Below are 18,617 nucleotides of genomic sequence, written 5' to 3' on the forward strand. Positions count from 1 at the left end.
AAGTTTATCAATCTGAAACATTAACTATACTTCTCTCTCCATTGAAGACATTGGACCTGAACATTTCTAGCATTTACTGCTTTTGGTTGAAGGATTCTATTTACCTTATCTAGGTAACAGCTGAAATTACTAAAAGGGGAACATTAACTGAATATTTATGTTAAACCCAGCTGCACCAGAAAAATAATATTTTGAATATATGGTGGTATGATTACATTGCAGCTTTAGTAGTCCAGAAAGTGAGAGCTCAAATTCCATCACAGAAGTTTTATGATATCAATTCAATTTTTTCAAAAATTGTAGGAATTAAAAGCTGGTATCACTTATATCATTCAGACCCAGCTTGTTCATTCAAATGAGACTTGTCCATTCAACACAATGACCCATTTAATGCAAAAAACATTATTACAGTGCGCTGCTATTGCAGAGAATATACAGTCTTGTCCCAGCTTAGTTCATCTCATCTAGGCATTTTTTTACTTTCTTCCTCAATTGTGCTTATGTAGCTCCACATTAAATTCCATTCCTTGCGGCAGTGATTTCCACATTCTCACCACTTTACCAGTAAAGAAGTTTTTCCTGAATTCCTCATTGAATTTAGTAGTGAATATTTTATACTTGTGGCCTACAGTTCTGGTATCCCCCTCACAACTGAAACCATCTTTTCTACTTCTACCCTTTTAAAATACATTCTCACAAGAATGCTGGAGATCAAGATTGCATAGCAGTGATTTATACAAACTGCAACCACATACCACTTTGAGCAAATTAGAAGAGCTTTAAATTTACAGAAAGTAAATAAACATTAAGGTGATGTTCTTTCCAAATGTTTGTTTTATCATTCACTTCAGTGTGTTACAATGTAGTAAGTAAGTGCAGCCGTGAGTATTCCATTTATTTTGAGCACTAGGCAACTTTGAAACTTCCATTAATATGAACAGCTAATGATTCATTGGGCAGATTACAAGACACTGCCTGTTGTCAATATGGATGACTTTTAATGGTGAGGACTAAGTAAAAGCTGTCATTAAATTGTTGTTTTGCTGTAAAAAGCAGATGATACACTAATATCCTTTAGGGAAGGAAACTGCCATCCTTACAAAACATCCTAGAGGAAAGAGGAGACCATTCAACGCACAAACATCTTCTGTAATTCCATTTGATCATGACTGATCTGCATTTTAATTCCATCTGTCCAGTTAGGCAGGAGAAATGGTGCAGGGGTTTACATGAATGAAACAAAAGGACACCGCACAACAATTTGGAAGACAAATTATTTTATTTAAGGCAATAGTTCCACTCACGTAATCAAACAGAACCATGTGCATACACCAGCTGTTTAGCCTAAAGGCTGCACGTTTCGTTTAACGGATAAAATTGCAAACTCCTCTCCTTGCAACAAAAATCACTTCATCTTCATGTTACAAAAGGGAGACATCAGCAACTGAGCCTGGAATACACAGTCATTTACCGCCAATGTACTGACGCTCTTTTCCTTCATCAATACCTGTTCAATTCAAATTGGTCTCAGGCTTGAACGGATAGGACAGCCTATTCTCACTATTCAGGCAATCATCTGCACATAAGGATAGGAAGTCACGAAAGTCTCAGAGATACCAGTTTGTGTACAAATATTTCCCAGTGGGAATAAGAGATTCCTATCAGTGTGCAAATATCTCTTGCAGGGGGTTAGAGACACCAGTCAGCATGCAGATATCTCCCTGATATAATGAGACACCAGTCAGTGTACGGATATTTCCTGTTGGGAGTGACAGACTCCCTTCAGTGTACAGGTACCTCTCTGAGGGAATGAGAGACACTAGTCAGTTTGCAGGTAATTCCCTGATGTAACGAGAGACACCAGGCAATGTATGGGTATCTTCCTGAGGGAATGAGAGACACCAGGCAGCATACAGATATCTCCCTGAGGGAGTGAGGGACTGAGAAATGCAATCAATGTACAGGTATCTTCCTCAGGGACTGTGAGACAGCAATCAATGTACAGATGCTTCCCCAACAGAATCGCGGACTGAGAGACACCAACCAATGTAGATGTATCTCTGTGGGAGAGTGAGGGATTGACAGCCATCAGTCAATGTACGGACACCTCCCTGAGAAAGTGGATGACTGAAACACACCAGTCAGTATACATCACCCTGATGAAATGAGGGACTGGGAAATGCCAGTCACTGTACGCATATCTCCTTTATTGAGTGAGTGACTAAAAAATACCATCAGTGTACCTATATCTTACTGAGGGGTAGAGAAACATCAGTTGACAATACCTTTGTGCTCATAAGAATTATGGGTGAGCATAGTTGTATTTAGTATTACTTGAACCATTAGTTTCTGTGGACAGCCATCCTATTAAACATGCTCAGTTTAAATGTCTCCACTGAAAGAATGGGCAATGGCATAGTATATGAGCCCCTACCCATTTAGCTGTTAATCAAACCAAGAGCAATTTTGAGAGCAAGGTACTATTTGACAAGGTCAACCTTTAGCCTGTCCTCACTCATCTGTTCTGTGAAGTCTCACTGTCTTCCCACTGCACCTGGCAACTATCTTGCAAATAACCCATAGATTTTCCCTCCTCGACTGTAACCGATTCCATTCCATTCACTTGGTAACATTTTCCCATTGTTTATTTGAATCTATATTTTGGATTTTTATGGTGTTTACAGTCTTATTTGATTTCCCTAAATGTGTGGAATTTTATGGTAAATTGAGTTTGATTTTGAAATTTGAGGCAGTAATGTGTAACGAGTTGGCATGGCAATGGGTTGATTGTGGAGCTGGTCCAGAAAGGTTATGGGGTTGAAGCCCACCAGATTAAGTTGAGAAACTAAATTGGATCAATCAATGAACTTGGAAATGGATCATGAAGTCCGCTGATTGTTTTAAAAACCTAATTGGTTCACCTTGTAGGAGGGGAACCCATCACTTCAACACAATCTGGTCTACATGTTACTCCAGCCCTATGCTAAATGACTGAATCATCATACCACCAGGGATTCGAGAGATGGCCAATAAAGATTGGCTTTATTGACATCACTCACATCCCAAAAACAAATGGAGTAAAAATATGTGGTCAGCAAATATTTAAACATTGCTGAGTATGTTGTGGTTCCTGTATGGGTTTACCCACAAGACATTTACTTAGAGGAGTTACTTTTCATCCTTTGTGTGATGCCGATATTTCAGATGTTCTTTGCTGCTGTATCTGTTGCTGCCCATGCTGGTGCCAGTGCCAGAGCTGGTATTGGTAGCTTTCACCATGAACAAAATCTTCTTCAGGCTCTCAGATTTCAGTCCTGATTCTGCCAAATCCCTCCTTTAACAATTCCTAAAAATGAAACATAAACATTTTAAGTATTTGAAACAATTTCTTTTCATTTACTGAATCTAAACCAGAAGTGATTTCAAACGCCTCTGTCAAACCTTGTCTTAACCAGCTCTGTTTTTTTTGGAGGTCAACCTTAGTTTCTGTAGTCAGTCCTTGTAACTGAAATCTCTCCTCCTTGGAACAATTCTAGTAAAGCTCTACATTTCTAAAGCCTTCAATGTTCTTCCTAAAACACAAGGCCCTGAATTGGACACAATCGTCCAAGTGATGCTGGACTAGTGTTTTATACAGGTTTAGTATAACTTCCTGTCTTTTGTTCCCAGTGTCATTATTCAATAAGTTCACAATCCCAATTGTTGACCTGAACCTGTATCTTCAAAGATTTATGCACAAAAACCCCAATGTCTCTCTATTCTTCCATCCCCTTTAAACTGTGCTCTTTAACTTGTATTGTCTCACCCCATCCTCTGACCAATCAGGGTATCACGTCTCACTTTCCTGCATTGAAGTTTATCCGCCATTTGTTTTTTTTTCGATTCATTTGTGGGATGCGGGCATCGCTGGTTGGCCAGCATTCCTTGCCCATCCCTAGTTGCCCTTGTGAAGGTGGTGAGAAGGTATCCATTCCACCAGCCTATCCAAGTGTCTGGGTCCTTTTCCTCACTATTTACTGCAATTCCAAAATACATGGGGTATTTCAAATTTCAGTGTTGAGCACTGTACCCCAACGTCCAAGTCATTAATGTGTATCAAACGTATCAGTGACCCTAATCCTGGACTATGGGGAACATCATTAAATATCTCTCTCCAGTCTGAAAACAGCCATTGATCATAACTCTCTTGTTTTCTATCTCGTGGCCAATTTTGTATCTGTGCTGTTGCCCTTTTGATCCAATAGGCTTTAATTTTGATATCAAGCCAGAAATGTGATCCTTTATTGACTGCCTTTTGAAAATCAACATATACAACACCAACTGCAATATACTTTCTGTCACCTTAACAAATATCTTGTGGCACATAGATAATGGAAAATAGGTGCAGGAGTGTACTATAGCATCCCTACCTCTGGGCCAGAAGCTCAAGTTCAAGTCCCACATCAAGCCTTCACAGATAGTGTGCCGTAACATGGCCAAACAATTATTCATAGATTATTGATTGGTAAATCATTGTAATACACCAGTGGTAGCCATTAAGAGTGGGACAGTCTCCTGGTCAGCCAGAATTGTTGAGGAGCTGCAGCACAACAGCTTCCCCACATTCAAATATTCTGCAATCTCTCACCATTTAGATTGTACAATTATTTTTCATTCTTCCTGCTAAAATAGACAATTACACATTTTCACATTTTATGTTCCATTTGCTAGATCTTTGCCCACTAACTTAATCTATCTAAACACCTTTGTAGCCTTTTTATGTCTTCTTCGCAACTTACTGATCTTTGTGTCAACAGTAAATTTAGCAGTCATACTCTGTCTAAGTCATTTATATAAATCGTAAAATGATGATCCCTACGGCACATCACTCATTGCATCTTGCCAAACAGAAAATGACACATTTTTGCTTACTCTCTGCTTCCCATTAGCCAGCCATTCTTCTATCCAATATGTTACCCCCTACATCACAAGCTCTTATTTTCTGCAATTATCTTTGATGTGGCACCTTACCCAGTGTCTCCTGGAAATTTAAGCACAGTACATTTACTGGTTCCCTTAACCTACAACATATCATGCAATGAGCTTCGATAAATTACTTAAACATGGGTTCCCTTTCACAAAACCATGTTGACTTGCCAGATTCTCTTAAGCTTTTCTCAGTATCTTGCTGTAACTTCTTTATTAACAGCTTCTCATGTTCCCTATGACAGATGTTAGGCTAAGTGGCCTGTAGTTTTTAGCTTTCTGTTTGTCTGTCTCTCTTTTTGTGTAAAGGAGTTACAATCACTATTTTCCACGCTAATGGAACCTTCCCTGAATCAAGGGATTTTTATAAAATTATAATCAACGCATCAAATCTCTCAACTGCCACTTCTTGTAAGACCCAAGGTTGAAGTCCATCAGAACCTTTACCCTTGTCAGTCCTCAGCTCTGATGATTTGCTCAGTATTATCTCCCTGGTGATTGTAATTTACTTGAGTTTCTTCCTCCCTTCCACTTTCTGAGTTACAGCTGTATCAGAATGTTACTTATTACCTCGGCATAAAGACCAATGAAAAATAACTGTTCACTTCATCTGCCAAGTACTTTATTTGCCCACATTTGACACTTAGCCACATATCTACATTTCCGAAGATCAACGCAGTGCAAAGCAGAAGGGAGACAGTGGTTTTGACCAGACAGAGAGTATATGCATTGCAGCATGCCCAGTTGCAGATCTCCTAATTATTCACAGTGAATACAGTGAACAGAATCTCTGACACTCCTGTTTATATCTGTCAGCCAGGGCTCCCTGATTGGATGAGATTAACAACCCAATCAGGGAACTCATATTCTATGAGGTCCATCTGGCTGACCTCATTACAATCGCTAGAGTAGCTGAGTCACTAGCTGAGTAACATAAGGGTCTGGACTCATACTCAATGGAAACAAATTCAAATCCCACCACAGGAGCTGGTGGAACTTAAACTCATTACGTCAATAAAACTAAAAATGCTAGTTTCATTCATAATATTGATCATGAAGCTACTAGATTGCTGTAAAAAGCCATCTGGTTCAATGAACTGGGAGGATATCTGCTGTCCTTACAAAGTCTGCCCTGACTCCAGATCCACAAACAAAATGGTTAACTATCCTGTGAAGTGGCCCTTGCAAGTTACTCGAGTATCATTATTATATTATAATAATGCTGGTGACACTCACATCCCTAGACTGAATAAAGAGGGAATAAAAATGTCATGCACAAAGAACTTACTGGAATAAACTGAACGTGTCCTTCCACCCTACTTAATTGGACTATGGGCCCCTTTCCCTGCACATTGACCTGGTGGTAACGTTAACTAAGGAAGACAGGGCTCCAGCTTGCGTGCACTAACAATCAGGATTGAGAAAACAGATGGGAATATGTATGGGGGAGGGATGGATGTTGGAAGTACCCATTCCCAATTACTCTCCAATTTATATGTTACTTAGAGTCATAGAGTCATACAGCATGGAAACAGATCCTTCAGTCCAACAACTCCACACTAACCATGTTCCCAAACTAAAATAGTCCCACCTGCCTGCATTTTGCCCATATCCCTCCAAACCTTTCCTCTTCATGTACTTATCCAAATGTCTTTTAGATGTTGTAATTGTACCTTCATCCACCACTTCCCCTGGCAGTTCATTCCACTCACGAACCAGTCTTTGTGCGAGAGACGTTTCCCCTCATACCCTTTCTAAATCTTTCTCCTCTCACCTTAAAACATGCCTTCTAGGTTTGAGTTCCCCCACCTTATGAAAAAAAACCTTTGCTATTCACCTCATGATTTTATCATTTTCTATAAGGTCACCACTCAACTCCTGCACTCCAGTGAAAGAAGTCCCCAGCGTATTTTTATAACTCAAACCCTCCATTACTGGTAACATCCTCATAAATCTTTTCTTTAATCTAATTTAATAATATCTCCCTCTGTAGATGTTTGAAGGGGCTTAGGATTGGACTTGAGAGTGATGCAACTCATGGTGGAATATCCTGCTGGTATATAAAACATCATTTTACCTTCAAAGTTGGGAATGTAAAACAGATGTGAATGGTTCGGCTGCATGATGTACAACCCCTGCTGCAGTTGAAAGACAATTCCATTGCTGGCCTCGCCTACCTTCCACCTTCAAGCCTATGTAATTCTGAATTCATCCCATTAACTGCCTCCCACATCCTGTCTCTCACCAAGCCCCATTCATCAATTGCCCCTGCACTCACTGGCTTTCTATCCCAGCAATGCCTCAAATCTACATCCCTCAGCCTTGTTTTCTCAGTCCTTTCCTGGCCTCCTGTTTCCCTCGCTGTGTAACTCTCCAAGATCACATGGTGGCTCAGTGGTTAGCACTGCTGCCTCACAGCGCTAGGGACCCGGGTTTGATTCCACCCTTGGGCAACTGTCTGTGTGGAGTTTGCACATTTTCCCCATGTCTGCGTGGGTTTCCTCCAGGTACTCAGGTTTCCTCCCACAGTCCAAAGATGTGCAGACTAGGTAAAGTGGCCATACTAAATTGCCTGTAGTGTTCAGGTACATGTAGATTAGGGGGAGGGGCCTGGTGGGATGCTCTGTAGGTCAGTGTGGACTTGTTGGGCTGAAGGGCTTGTTTCCATACTGTAGGGATTCTATGATTAGCATATGATCACAGCATCCCTCCAATTCTGATCCCTTGCATACCCTCAGTTTCCTTCACTCCATTATTGGTGGCCATTCCTTGGGGCTGTCTAGGCCTCAGGCTCTGGATTTCCCTCCCTAAATCTTTCACCCTCTCTATTTGCTCCATTCTCTGTGATAGCCCACCTTAAAAGCCTATTTTTTTGACCAGGTTTTTGGGTATTTGTCTGAGTATCTCCTTCTATGTCTCAGTGTTCAATTTTGTATGGCAATCAGCCTTGTGAAGCACCTTGAAATAACAAATATTAAAGGTTATATGTTTTCTTCTTTCATGGGATATGGGTGCTATAGACAGGGCAGATAAGTGTTGCCCATCCCTTATTGTCCCTTGAATTGAGGAGCTTGATTGGCTATTTCAGAGGGCAGTTAAGAATCAGCCACATTGCCATGGGTCTGGAGTCACATATAAGCCACAGCAGGTAAGGATGGCAGATTACAATTGTGGGGAAGTGGTGCTGTAATGGTAGTGTCACTGGACTACTATTCCACAACCCCAGGTTAATGCTCTAATATGTGGTGTAAATCTCACCAAGGCAGATGGTGAAATTTGAGTTCAATAAAAAATCTGGAGTTAAAAAGCTCACTTAATGATAACCATGTAACCATCATTGATTGTCACAAAAACCCATCTGGTTCACTAATGTCCTTCAGGGAATTAATCCTTTATCAGTTCTGACCAATATGTGACTCTAGGTCCACAGCAATGCAGTTAACTCTTAACTGCCCTCTGGGCATTTCAGGATGGGCTATAAATACTGGTCTAGATAGAGATGTCCACATCCCATGAATGAATTTCTAAAACAATTCTTTACAATTCTTTAATCCCAATGTCAGAATGGAAAAGAAAAATGCTTGCATTTACATAGCATCTTGCCCATTCTTGTCATCCCTAAGCAATTTACAGCTTTTCCAATGTGTGGCAGTCAATTTTCATACAGCAAGCTCTCACAAACAGCAATGTGATTATAGGCAGATAATTTGTGATGTTAATTGAAGAATAAATATCAGCCAGACCACTAGAGAGAACACCCCTGACCTTCTCTGAAATGTTGCCATTGGATCTTTTGCAAATATCTGAGGGTCAGGGGTTTAACATTTCCTCTGAAAGGTATCATCTGAAAGATTGCAGCACTCTTTCAGAACTGCACTGGACTAAAAGTGAAGGTTTTTGAGTTTTGAAATGACCCTCATGGTTGAATAGCCTGCCAATGCTGACAATTTGGGATCACCAATAACACAAGAAACCACAGGAACCCTGGCCTCATCACATAGCTCCAGGATGTGAGAAAACTATGCAGGAATGTTTCTTAAACTATATCAGTAGCTAGTCTGTGGATCTATTCTGGTAATATCCCTCAGTTTAAAAGTGGTTAAACCTATCTCATCACCATTGTACTTATAGCTGCGACAATGCCCACTGATAAGACAAGCTCCCAGTCATCAGCCAATCTCCCCTGCAAGAGGTTCAGAGGATCTGCTAGAACAAGTAGTGTGTAGAACAACCCGCGGGTACCCAAACACATCTTCACGTTCACATCACTGCAGACAATTAGTACAAGGCTCCACTCCTCAAAGGCAGTTCTTTCCCCATGTGCATCTGTGTGTCCCACAGATGCCCCTATATGCCCCTCTGAGCATGGCTGACTCTCTGTCCTTCTCTATGTTTCTTTGTCAGTGTGGGTGTCTGTATGTGTGTGAATCTGTCTGTGTCTCTCATTCTCTCTGTGTTTGTTTCTCTCTGAATTTTCTGTGTTTCTGTGTCCATTTGTTGTTTTGTGTGTTTGTGACCCTGCTTGTTTTTGTGTTCATCTCTGACTGCGTAACCCTGCTTGTTTGAATGTGCCTGTGTTTTTCTGTTGCTTGCATTTATGCTTTTATGCCTTCGACTTTTAAGTCATGCAATCTGTTCACACAAGGCCTTCTCTTTGCTTACTCCTCTTACTGACGTCTGTCAAATCACTAACCAAAATATTTTGACTTTTCATATTCCTTCTCAGACTCCTTGGCACAAGGTCACCTCATAGGAACAATTGCCAGCCCATTTCTCAAAATGCTGGGAGCGGACATGATGAATTTAACATGGTGATGCCTTCCCTGATTGGAAAGACAGACACTGTGTGAATAACAGCACCTTACATTTATATAACACCTTTAACATTGCTAAAACATTCCCAGGCGTTTCACAGGAACATTATCTGTCATTGGGCTACAGTAGGAGAGGCGAACAAAAACTTGGTCAAAGAGGTAGGTTATATAAAGCAACTTCAAGGAGGAAAGAAGGAGGGAGATGTTCAGGGATAAATTTCCAGAGTTTTAGAATGAGGCAACTGAGGAAAGATTGGTGGAGTGAAGGCAATTGTGGGATATGTAAGAGGTCAGAAATCTCAGAAGTTTGTAGGCCTGGAAGAGATGACAGAAATAGAAAGATGGAGAAGCCACGAGGGATTTGAACAAGGGGATGGGAATTTTAAAATGTGTCACTGCCAGACTGGAAGCCAATGTAGGTCAAGGAGAAGAGGAGAGATAGGTGCACAGGATTTGGTTCTGTTTGTAAGAGTTGTTTTAACCGTGTCCCACTCCTAACTTTCTCCTGATTCCCAGATATTCCCATCTGGAGTCGAGATGGAGCTGGTAGGAAGCAGAAGTGATCTCCACATCCTGCCAGGGATGAAGACATACATGGAGCTCTCATTCTCTCACACTGTCTTCAGAGAAGCCCCTGCACATAAAACATTGACGGTGAATCGGAAGATCTCCCCCTCCCTCCCCCCGGTCACTGAGTCAGTGACCCTCTGATTATCCTCAAAAAGGTCTCGAAATGGCAGAAAGGTGGTGAAATTGGAACAGGAGGACAGGGAGTTAAGCTGTTGAGGTTTTAAAGCAGAGCTTCCCTATTCAAAGGCCAGTCCTGATGTCAGACACATTTTGATGTAATTACTGCCCTCTTGGAAAAGAGCAGCGAAGGGAAAAGAAATAAAAAAAAGCAATTTGTTCTAATTAAATCTCATTGCGGGGCTGATGGCAGAGATTGCTGAATGCAGTGACTCCAGTCAAGCAAAGACCAAGCTGCCTGCTGCTAAAACTGCTCACACTATTCTCGGCCCAGGATTCCCTCACCGTGGTTTCCTGTCATTACTCAACAATAGAAATTAACTGGCAGTAAGTGCCTCAGTGGCAACTGCATCAGTTGGTGTCCTTTTGTATCCCAGAGGCGCTGAAATGCCTCCCCACACTCCCCCTCCCAACCCTATCCATCAGGTAATAGAGTATAGTTACACCAGACCCCAGGTGCCTTATAATGCAGTCTCTGATTCCAGGTGATCCCACTTTATTGACTCCATCCCACCACCAACCAAGCCCTACTCCCTGCCTTCCATATCCCTGCACCCCCAGACTCCTCTCTCTGTACTGGATCATAATAGTGAGCTCTCCAGCAACATACAGTCAGACACGATGGAAACAGACCCTTCTGTCCAACCAGTCCATGCTGGCCATATTCCCAAACTAAACTCATTCCACCTGCCTGCGCTCGGCCCATTTCCCTCCAAACATTTATTACTCGTACTTACCAAAATGTCTTTTGAACATTGCAACTGTACTCGCATCCATCACTTCATCTGGAAGTTCATTCCACACACAAACCATTCTTGTGTACAAAAAGTTGCCCCTCATGACTGTTTTTATATCTTTCTCCTCTCAACTTAAAAATGTGCCCCCAAGTCTTGAAATCCTCCACCCTAGGGAAAAGACACCTGTCATTCACCTTATCTAAGCCCCTCATAATTTTATAAACTTCTATAAGGTCACCCCTCAACCTCCAATGCTCTAGTAAATTTCGTCTCAGCCTATCCAGCCTCTCAATATAACTCAAACCCTCCAGTCCCCCGGCAGCATCCTGGTAAATCTTTTCCAAACACTCTCCAGCTTAATAATATCCTTCCTATAATTGGGTGACCAGAACTGAACATAAAGCAGCTACTGTGGATTTGGAGGTGGAGGCTATGCTGGGGTGGTAGAGTCGGGAGAGGGTGTCGTGGCATATGTTTGGAAGGAGAGGAATGTGGCGATGAGAAAGTTGAAGAAGAGAGAAATACAGACAGAGACGGAGGTTGAGAAGGAGCAGACAGGTGAAGAATAGAAGGGGAGAGTGTGAGGAGTTAGGGACAGAACAAGGAGAGGGACTGAAGGAGGAGAGTGAGAAGAGGGAGTGATCGAGGGACACAGGCAGAGGGGGAGAGGGTGTCAGAAAGAGACTGAGGGGAAGCAACCACCTGATAGGAGTTGCTGGATGTATTTTGCGCCAGATGAAGAGAATTGCAGGCCAAATGTGAAAGAGATGGGGGCAAGGCAAGGGAGAGTGAACAGAGAGGGAGAAAAGAGAAATATAGGAGAGAGAGAGAAAAAGAGGGAACAGTGAAACCAGAGAGGAGGAGGAGCAGGAAATAGCAAGAAAGGGAAAAGAGAAAGTGAGGAGTGATGAAAGGAATAGGCGATGGGGAAGGTATGTGATGAGATATAGAGAAGAGAGAAAAGTGGAAAGAGTGACAGCAGGGAAAAGAAGAGGAAGGATTGAAGCAAGAGGGGCAGAGAAGTAAATAAAGACAGACAGGAATTAGGATAAAAGTAGGAGGGATAGATAGAGATAAATGGACAGAGAAGGAAAAATTAGGTTCATTATCTAATAATTGTGTTCACATATGAAATAGTTTACCACAGTTTCCTCAGCATCTGTGAAATGATTGGAGAGGGTCTGATTGTGACAGAGGTCACAGGTTCAATTCCTGATCTGTGCTGATCTTAGCTGGGGCAGAGGTGGAGGGAGGGTGTACTGGCAGGGATTCAGTGGGAACTGGTACTCCCCATGCACCCACACCCTATAATGGAATGGACTCTTCTCTTCTAGTCCCACGATCAGTGGTTATTTAGATCCATCTGCCATTTCCCACTGAGTTGACGTTATGCCAATGTTGTCTCACAATGTTAGAAGTCACATGAGACCATGTTATAGTCCAACAGGTTTATTTGAAATCGCAAGCTTTTGGAGCGTAGCCCCTTCATCAGTTGAAAGGAGCAGCACTCCGAAAGCTTGTGATTTCAAATAAATTTGGTGTCATGTGACTTCTAGCTTTGTCCACCCCACTCCAACACCAGCACCTCCACATCTTGTCTCGCAATGCCATGGGAGACAGGAAATTAAGACTCCAGCACTTTTGCATAGATTGAGTTATTGAGTTCCTGTGATTTATCAGAAAGTAGAAAAGGAGAAAGTGGTTACATGAGTATTTGTATTTACTCAGTACCTTGCTCAAGCTCAGAAAGTCCTAACGTGCTTCACAGCCAATGAGATGCTCTGTTATGATGTAGGAAGTGCTGCAGCCAATTTACACACAGCAACAGCTATAGATAGATTTACAATTTATGACCCGATCATGTGTTTTTGGTTGAGGGAAAACTTGTCCACTCTTCTTCAACATAATGCTGTGGGATCATTTACATCCACCCGAGAGAGCACAGACAGTCTCCATCGAATGTCTCGTTTAAAAGACAGCACCTCTGAGTGCAGCAGTGGCTTGGCACTGCACTTAAGTGTCAGCCTAGATTTTGCACTCCAGTTTCTGGAAAATCTTCAAAGTCACCAGAGGAAAGAGCAAAGGGCAAAGTGCATCAATCTTCCAGAGATAATTATGTATGGGTTTTATTACTGGACTCAGTGGTTTTACAATTCCACCATCTACATCCAGCAGCATTCCTCATGACTTGGAGCCTCCAGGTACACTCAACCCTGCAAAGTAATAGAGTTGCTCATGCAAGTTCACTGTCACCTTTCAGAGTGGGCAACTGCCATTTAACATCAGACAGTAAAAGCATTGCGAAATATTAAAAATAACCACAGCTCCAAACAATGATGAGAGGCTAGCAAGCACCAACTTCTGTCAGTTTAACAAGTTCAAAACTCAAATAGATTCCTTACTAACAGATCTCAGGCTCAAACTGAGCATTTCTCTGGAGAACAAGCTTGTCCAAATCCCACCCTAAAAATTTCAACAGACCAGTCCCCTCTCATTTTGAACAATACTCAACAAGTCAGGCAGCATCTGTAGAGAGGCATAAACCTAATATTTTAAGTGAAAAACTTCACATCTGAATAATTTCTCATTTCACTCCTGCATGCTGAATAACAATGTATCAAATCCCTTCCCATTCAATCCCATTACACAGAACTCCAATGTATTCAGTCTGACTGTACAGAATTCCACTGAATCAAAAGCCTTTCATTGTACAGAGTTCCAATGGATCAAACTCCTGCAACTATCAATAAACTCAGAAGCACAAGGAAGCTGATGAAATAATACATGATATAGTAACAATGAGATTGAAAAGTTACTTTTCTCTGTAGGGTGAAGCAGACTCAATAGGCTGAAAGGTGTACTTCTTCTCCTATGCATTATGTAATTGTTGCCTAATGGATTCTAGTTTTGCGAGGGTTCTCTGATGCCATACGTGGTCAAAAGTTCTCTGAATGTCTAGGGTAGCTACTCTCACCTCATCTCTGTCCATAGTTGGATCCAGGCTGTAATGAGTTTAGGAGTTGAGTGGACCTGGAAGAACTCAAACTGAACATCAGTCAGCAGTACATTGCTCAGCAAAGTGGTACTTGATAGTACTGTCCATGACCACTTCCATCAGTTTGATGATTGTAAGTAGAGTGCTAGGACAGTAATTGGTCAGGTTGAACTTTCCAAGCTTTTTGTGGACAGAACAAACTTAGGCAATTTTCTGCATTGCTGGGTTGATGCCAATGTTATGGTTGTACCGGAACAAGCTTGGCTAAGAGTGTGGCTACTTCTGGAGCACAAGCCTTCAGTAACATTGCTGGGAATTTGTTTATCTTTGCTTTAGCTAGTGTCTTCAGCCAATTCTTAATATTACAGGGAGTGAATCAAATTGGTTGAAGACTGGCATCTGCGATGCTGGGGACCTCAAGAAGAGGCTAAGAGGGATCAGAAATGTGGCACTCCTCACAAAGATAAATGTTTCAGCTTTGTCACTTAAACCCTGATTTGATGGATCCCCATCATTGAGGATAAGGATATTTGTGGAGACCCCTGCTCCTCCAATTAGTTGTTTAATTGTCCTCCACCATTCATGACTGGATGTGGCAGGACTGCAGAGCTTAGTTTTGATCCATTGGTTGTGGGAATACTTAACCCTACTTTTTGCATGCTGCTTCTACTGTTTGACACACAAGTAATCTTGTTCTATAGCTTCACTAGATTGACACCTCACTTTTAGGAATGCTTGTTGCTGCTTTTGGCAAGCCATCCTGCAACTCTCTGTAGACCAAGGCTGATCTCCTGACTTGATGGTAGAATGGCAAAATGGGAGATAATGCTTGACTGGAGAGAGATAGTAGGAACTGCCGATGCTGGAGAATCTGAGACAACAAGGTGTAGAGCTGGAGGAACACAGCCAGCCAAGCAGCATCAGAGGAGCAGGAAAGCTGACGTTTCAGGTCTGGACCCTTTTTCAGAAATGGCTTGATTAATGCTTGATTATGAGGTTATAGACTGTGGTCAAATACAATTCTGGTGATGATTTTCCACTGTGTCTCTTGCATGCCCAGCTAGATATGTTCAATGTCTATCTCATTTAGTGCAGTGGTAGTGCCAGACAACACGATGTAAGGTATCCCCATTGTGAAGACATTGTCTCCACAAGGACTGTTTGGTTGTCACTCCTATCAATAATGTCATGTATCGATGTGTGACAATTATATTGCTGAGGATGAGATTAAATAGATATTTCCCTCTTTTGGTTTCCTCATCAGCTTCTGCAGACTCAGTCGAGCAATTCTGTTCTTTAGGTCTCAACCAGTTTGGTCAGTCATGATGCTACTGAGCTATCTTTGGTGATGGACATTGAAGTCCACATCCAGAGAAGGGCAGTATGGTTTAAGGCAAAGGACCCTGCCGATCAGAGGGAAATCCCTTGGAGCTGTAGGGGTTGCTTTTACTGCTCGTAGCTTCGTCTTTGAGCAAGCCAGCCTCTAGCTCTGTGCATCAAGTAATTAGGAAAGCCAATCAAATATTATCCTTTATTGCGAGGGGGTTGAATACAAAAGTAGGGACATCTTGTTTCAGGCATATAGAGCATTGATCAGATCACATCTGGAGTACTATATATTATATTGGTCTTATTTAAGGAAGTATCTAAATGTGTTGGAAACAGTTCAGTGCACATTTACTAAACTAATACCTGGAATAGGCAGGTTGTCTTATGAGGTCAAGCTTATATCCACAGGAGTTCAGAAGACTAATAAGTGACTTGATTGAAATCTATAAGAAGTTGTGCTGTATTGACATGGCAAATGTGAAAAGGTTGTTTCTTCTTGTGGGAGAATCTAGAACCAGGATTCACTATTTATCATTGAGGTGTGGTCTATTTAAGATGGAGATAAGGAGGTTTTCTTTTTCTGACTAAGGGTCATATGTTTTTGAACTCTCTTTCTCAAAAGATGGTAGAAGCAGAGTCCGCAAACATTTTTAGCACAGAGGTAAGTAGATTCTTGATAAAGCAAGTGGGTAAATGTATTGGGGGTAAGCAGAAATGTGTAGTAATCAGAGGAGCCATAATGTTATTGAATCATGGTGCAGGGTCACAGGGAAAAGTTGCCTATTCTTGTCCTAACTTGTTTGTTCATAACGAGCTCCCTTCGATGTTCAACTGCATTACCATCACTGAATCCTCCACTACCAACATCCTGGAAGTTACTGTTGACCAGGAACTCAACTGGACTATTCATGTAAATGCTGTAGCTACAAGAGCAAGCTGGGAATTCTGCAGCAAGTAACTCACCTCCTGACTCCCCAGAGACCTGAGCACCACATAAAAGGTGCAATTTAGAGAAGTGTGATGGAAAACACCAACTCACTAAGATGGGTGCAAATCCAGCAAAACTCAAGAAAATCAACACCATCTAGGACAAAACAACCTGTTTGTTTGGCATTCCCTCCATCACCTCGAACATCCTCTCCTTTTCCAGTGATGCAGAGTGGTAGCAGTCTGTACCATCCATAAGATACACTTCAGCAACTCACCAAGATTCTTTCAACAGCACTTTCTAAACCCATGAACTTTATCACCTGGAAGGACAAGAGCAGCAGATACACGGGAACACTGCGCCCGCAACTTCCTCTCCACACCATCCTGACTTGGAACTGTTTCTCTGTTCCTTCTCTATTATTGTGTCAAAATTTTGAAGCTCCCTTCCTAATGGCAGTGTGGCTGTCCCTACACCCTGAGGAGTGCAGCAGTTTAAGAAGGCAGCTCATTACCATCTTCTCAAGAACAATAGGGATGGGGAATAAATGCTGCTTTGGCCAGTGACTCCCACATCTCATAAACAAATAACAAAATACATTATCTGATTGTTTTTACTTAACTGCTGAGGGGTAATCACTGTCGGTCCTGTACTTGAACCAGCAGCATCAAGAGTTCATTGCTGCCTCTAATTGGATAGTGAACCCAGAGGCAGCCAGTTCAGGGCTGCCTCCAGCAAAGCTGCTGAACTTTTCTGCTACCAAACTGAGTGTTCAAGAATGCCCGCTAGACCTGTTACTGAAGTCCTGAAACCTGTGTTAAAATCCAGTCCATGCACCGCCTACCAGAGATAACTGATCACTCAATTCAGGAACATGTTAAACCTGAACTTAGTACAGCGCATGGGAGATCATTTTTTAGTCAACCTATTCAGAGATGATATTTCACACCACTGAAGCAGGTGGTATACTTGACCCCAGGCCTCCTGGCTTAGAGCTTGAGACACTACCACTTCACCACAAGAGCCCTGATAACAGGGCTAATGTGGCCACTGTGATATGCTCTTCCATTGGCCCAGCAGGGAGCAGTACTGGGCACGGAGCCATGACCTATGTAGAGTTGGGCTCATAACCTGGTATTGTCCCAGAACTCTACATTAAAACACTCAAAGGTTCTAGAGGATTTCTGCTTTTCAGTACCTCACAACAACAAACCCTTGCATTTATCTTGTGCTTTTTAAGATAGCAAAATGCCCCAAGCTGTTACATAAGAGTGATCAAACAAAATTTGACACCAAACCACAGAAAGCACTATTAGAACAAAGGCTCATTAGTCAAGGAGTAGGTTTTAAGGAGCATCTTAAAGGAGGGGAGGGTGGGTGCGAGACAGAAAGGTTCAGGGGCAGATTTTCAGAGCCTTGACCAGGCAGCTGCTAATGGTGGAGTGATTAAAATCAGGGATGAATGAGGGGCCAGAACTCAAAGTGTACAAAGATCTTGGAGGCTTGTAGGCTGATGATAAGTTACATGGGGAGGGAGGGAGAGATTATGGGAGGATTTGAACATAAGGAGAAACTTAAAAGCAAGATGTTGCTAAACTGGGCATCAATATAGGATAACAAGGTGTAGAGCTGGATGAACATAGCAGGTCAAGCAGCATCATAGGAGCAGGAAAGCTGACGTTTTGGGCCTAGACCCTTCTTCAGAAAACATAGGTCAGTGAGCACAAAGGGTGATGAGCAGTGCAATGGATACGATCAGAAGAGGGTGCGAGTGAGCTCAGGTTTACACTATATGGAAGGTAGGAGGCTACTAGCTAAGCCCCAGTGTAACAGCAGCAGAGCTGAGACTGGCTGTGTGCAATGTTACAGAGACAGACGTAGGTGGCCTTAATGATGGAGATGAGATAGGATCCACGACAGCTCTTCCTAGGTCTGGCATGTTTTGTGGGGAGCATTGGATGTAATAACTGAGCATTTAGGAAACAGTGACAGGCTTGGTCCAAGTCAGCATGGATTCACTAAAGAAAAACCATGCTTGACAAATTTTCTGGGATTTTTTGAGGATGTGACCAGTAGAGTGGTTAAGGGTGCATCAGTAGATG

General features: G+C 42.1%; 1 long non-coding RNA gene across 1 annotated transcript in view; it reads right to left on the reverse strand.

The window, feature by feature from the left end:
- Positions 1–1,298: 1,298 nt before the first annotated feature.
- Positions 1,299–18,617, reverse strand: part of LOC109911780 — a 72,351-nt gene continuing 55,032 nt past the window's right edge. The window contains exon 3 of the long non-coding RNA XR_002258068.2: positions 1,299–3,346. This is a non-coding gene — a long non-coding RNA (uncharacterized LOC109911780). The remainder of the gene's footprint in view (positions 3,347–18,617) is intronic.

Source organism: Rhincodon typus, chromosome 27 (genome assembly GCF_021869965.1).
Source record: "Rhincodon typus isolate 14 chromosome 27, sRhiTyp1.1, whole genome shotgun sequence".
NCBI classification, from domain to species: Eukaryota; Metazoa; Chordata; class Chondrichthyes; order Orectolobiformes; family Rhincodontidae; genus Rhincodon; species Rhincodon typus.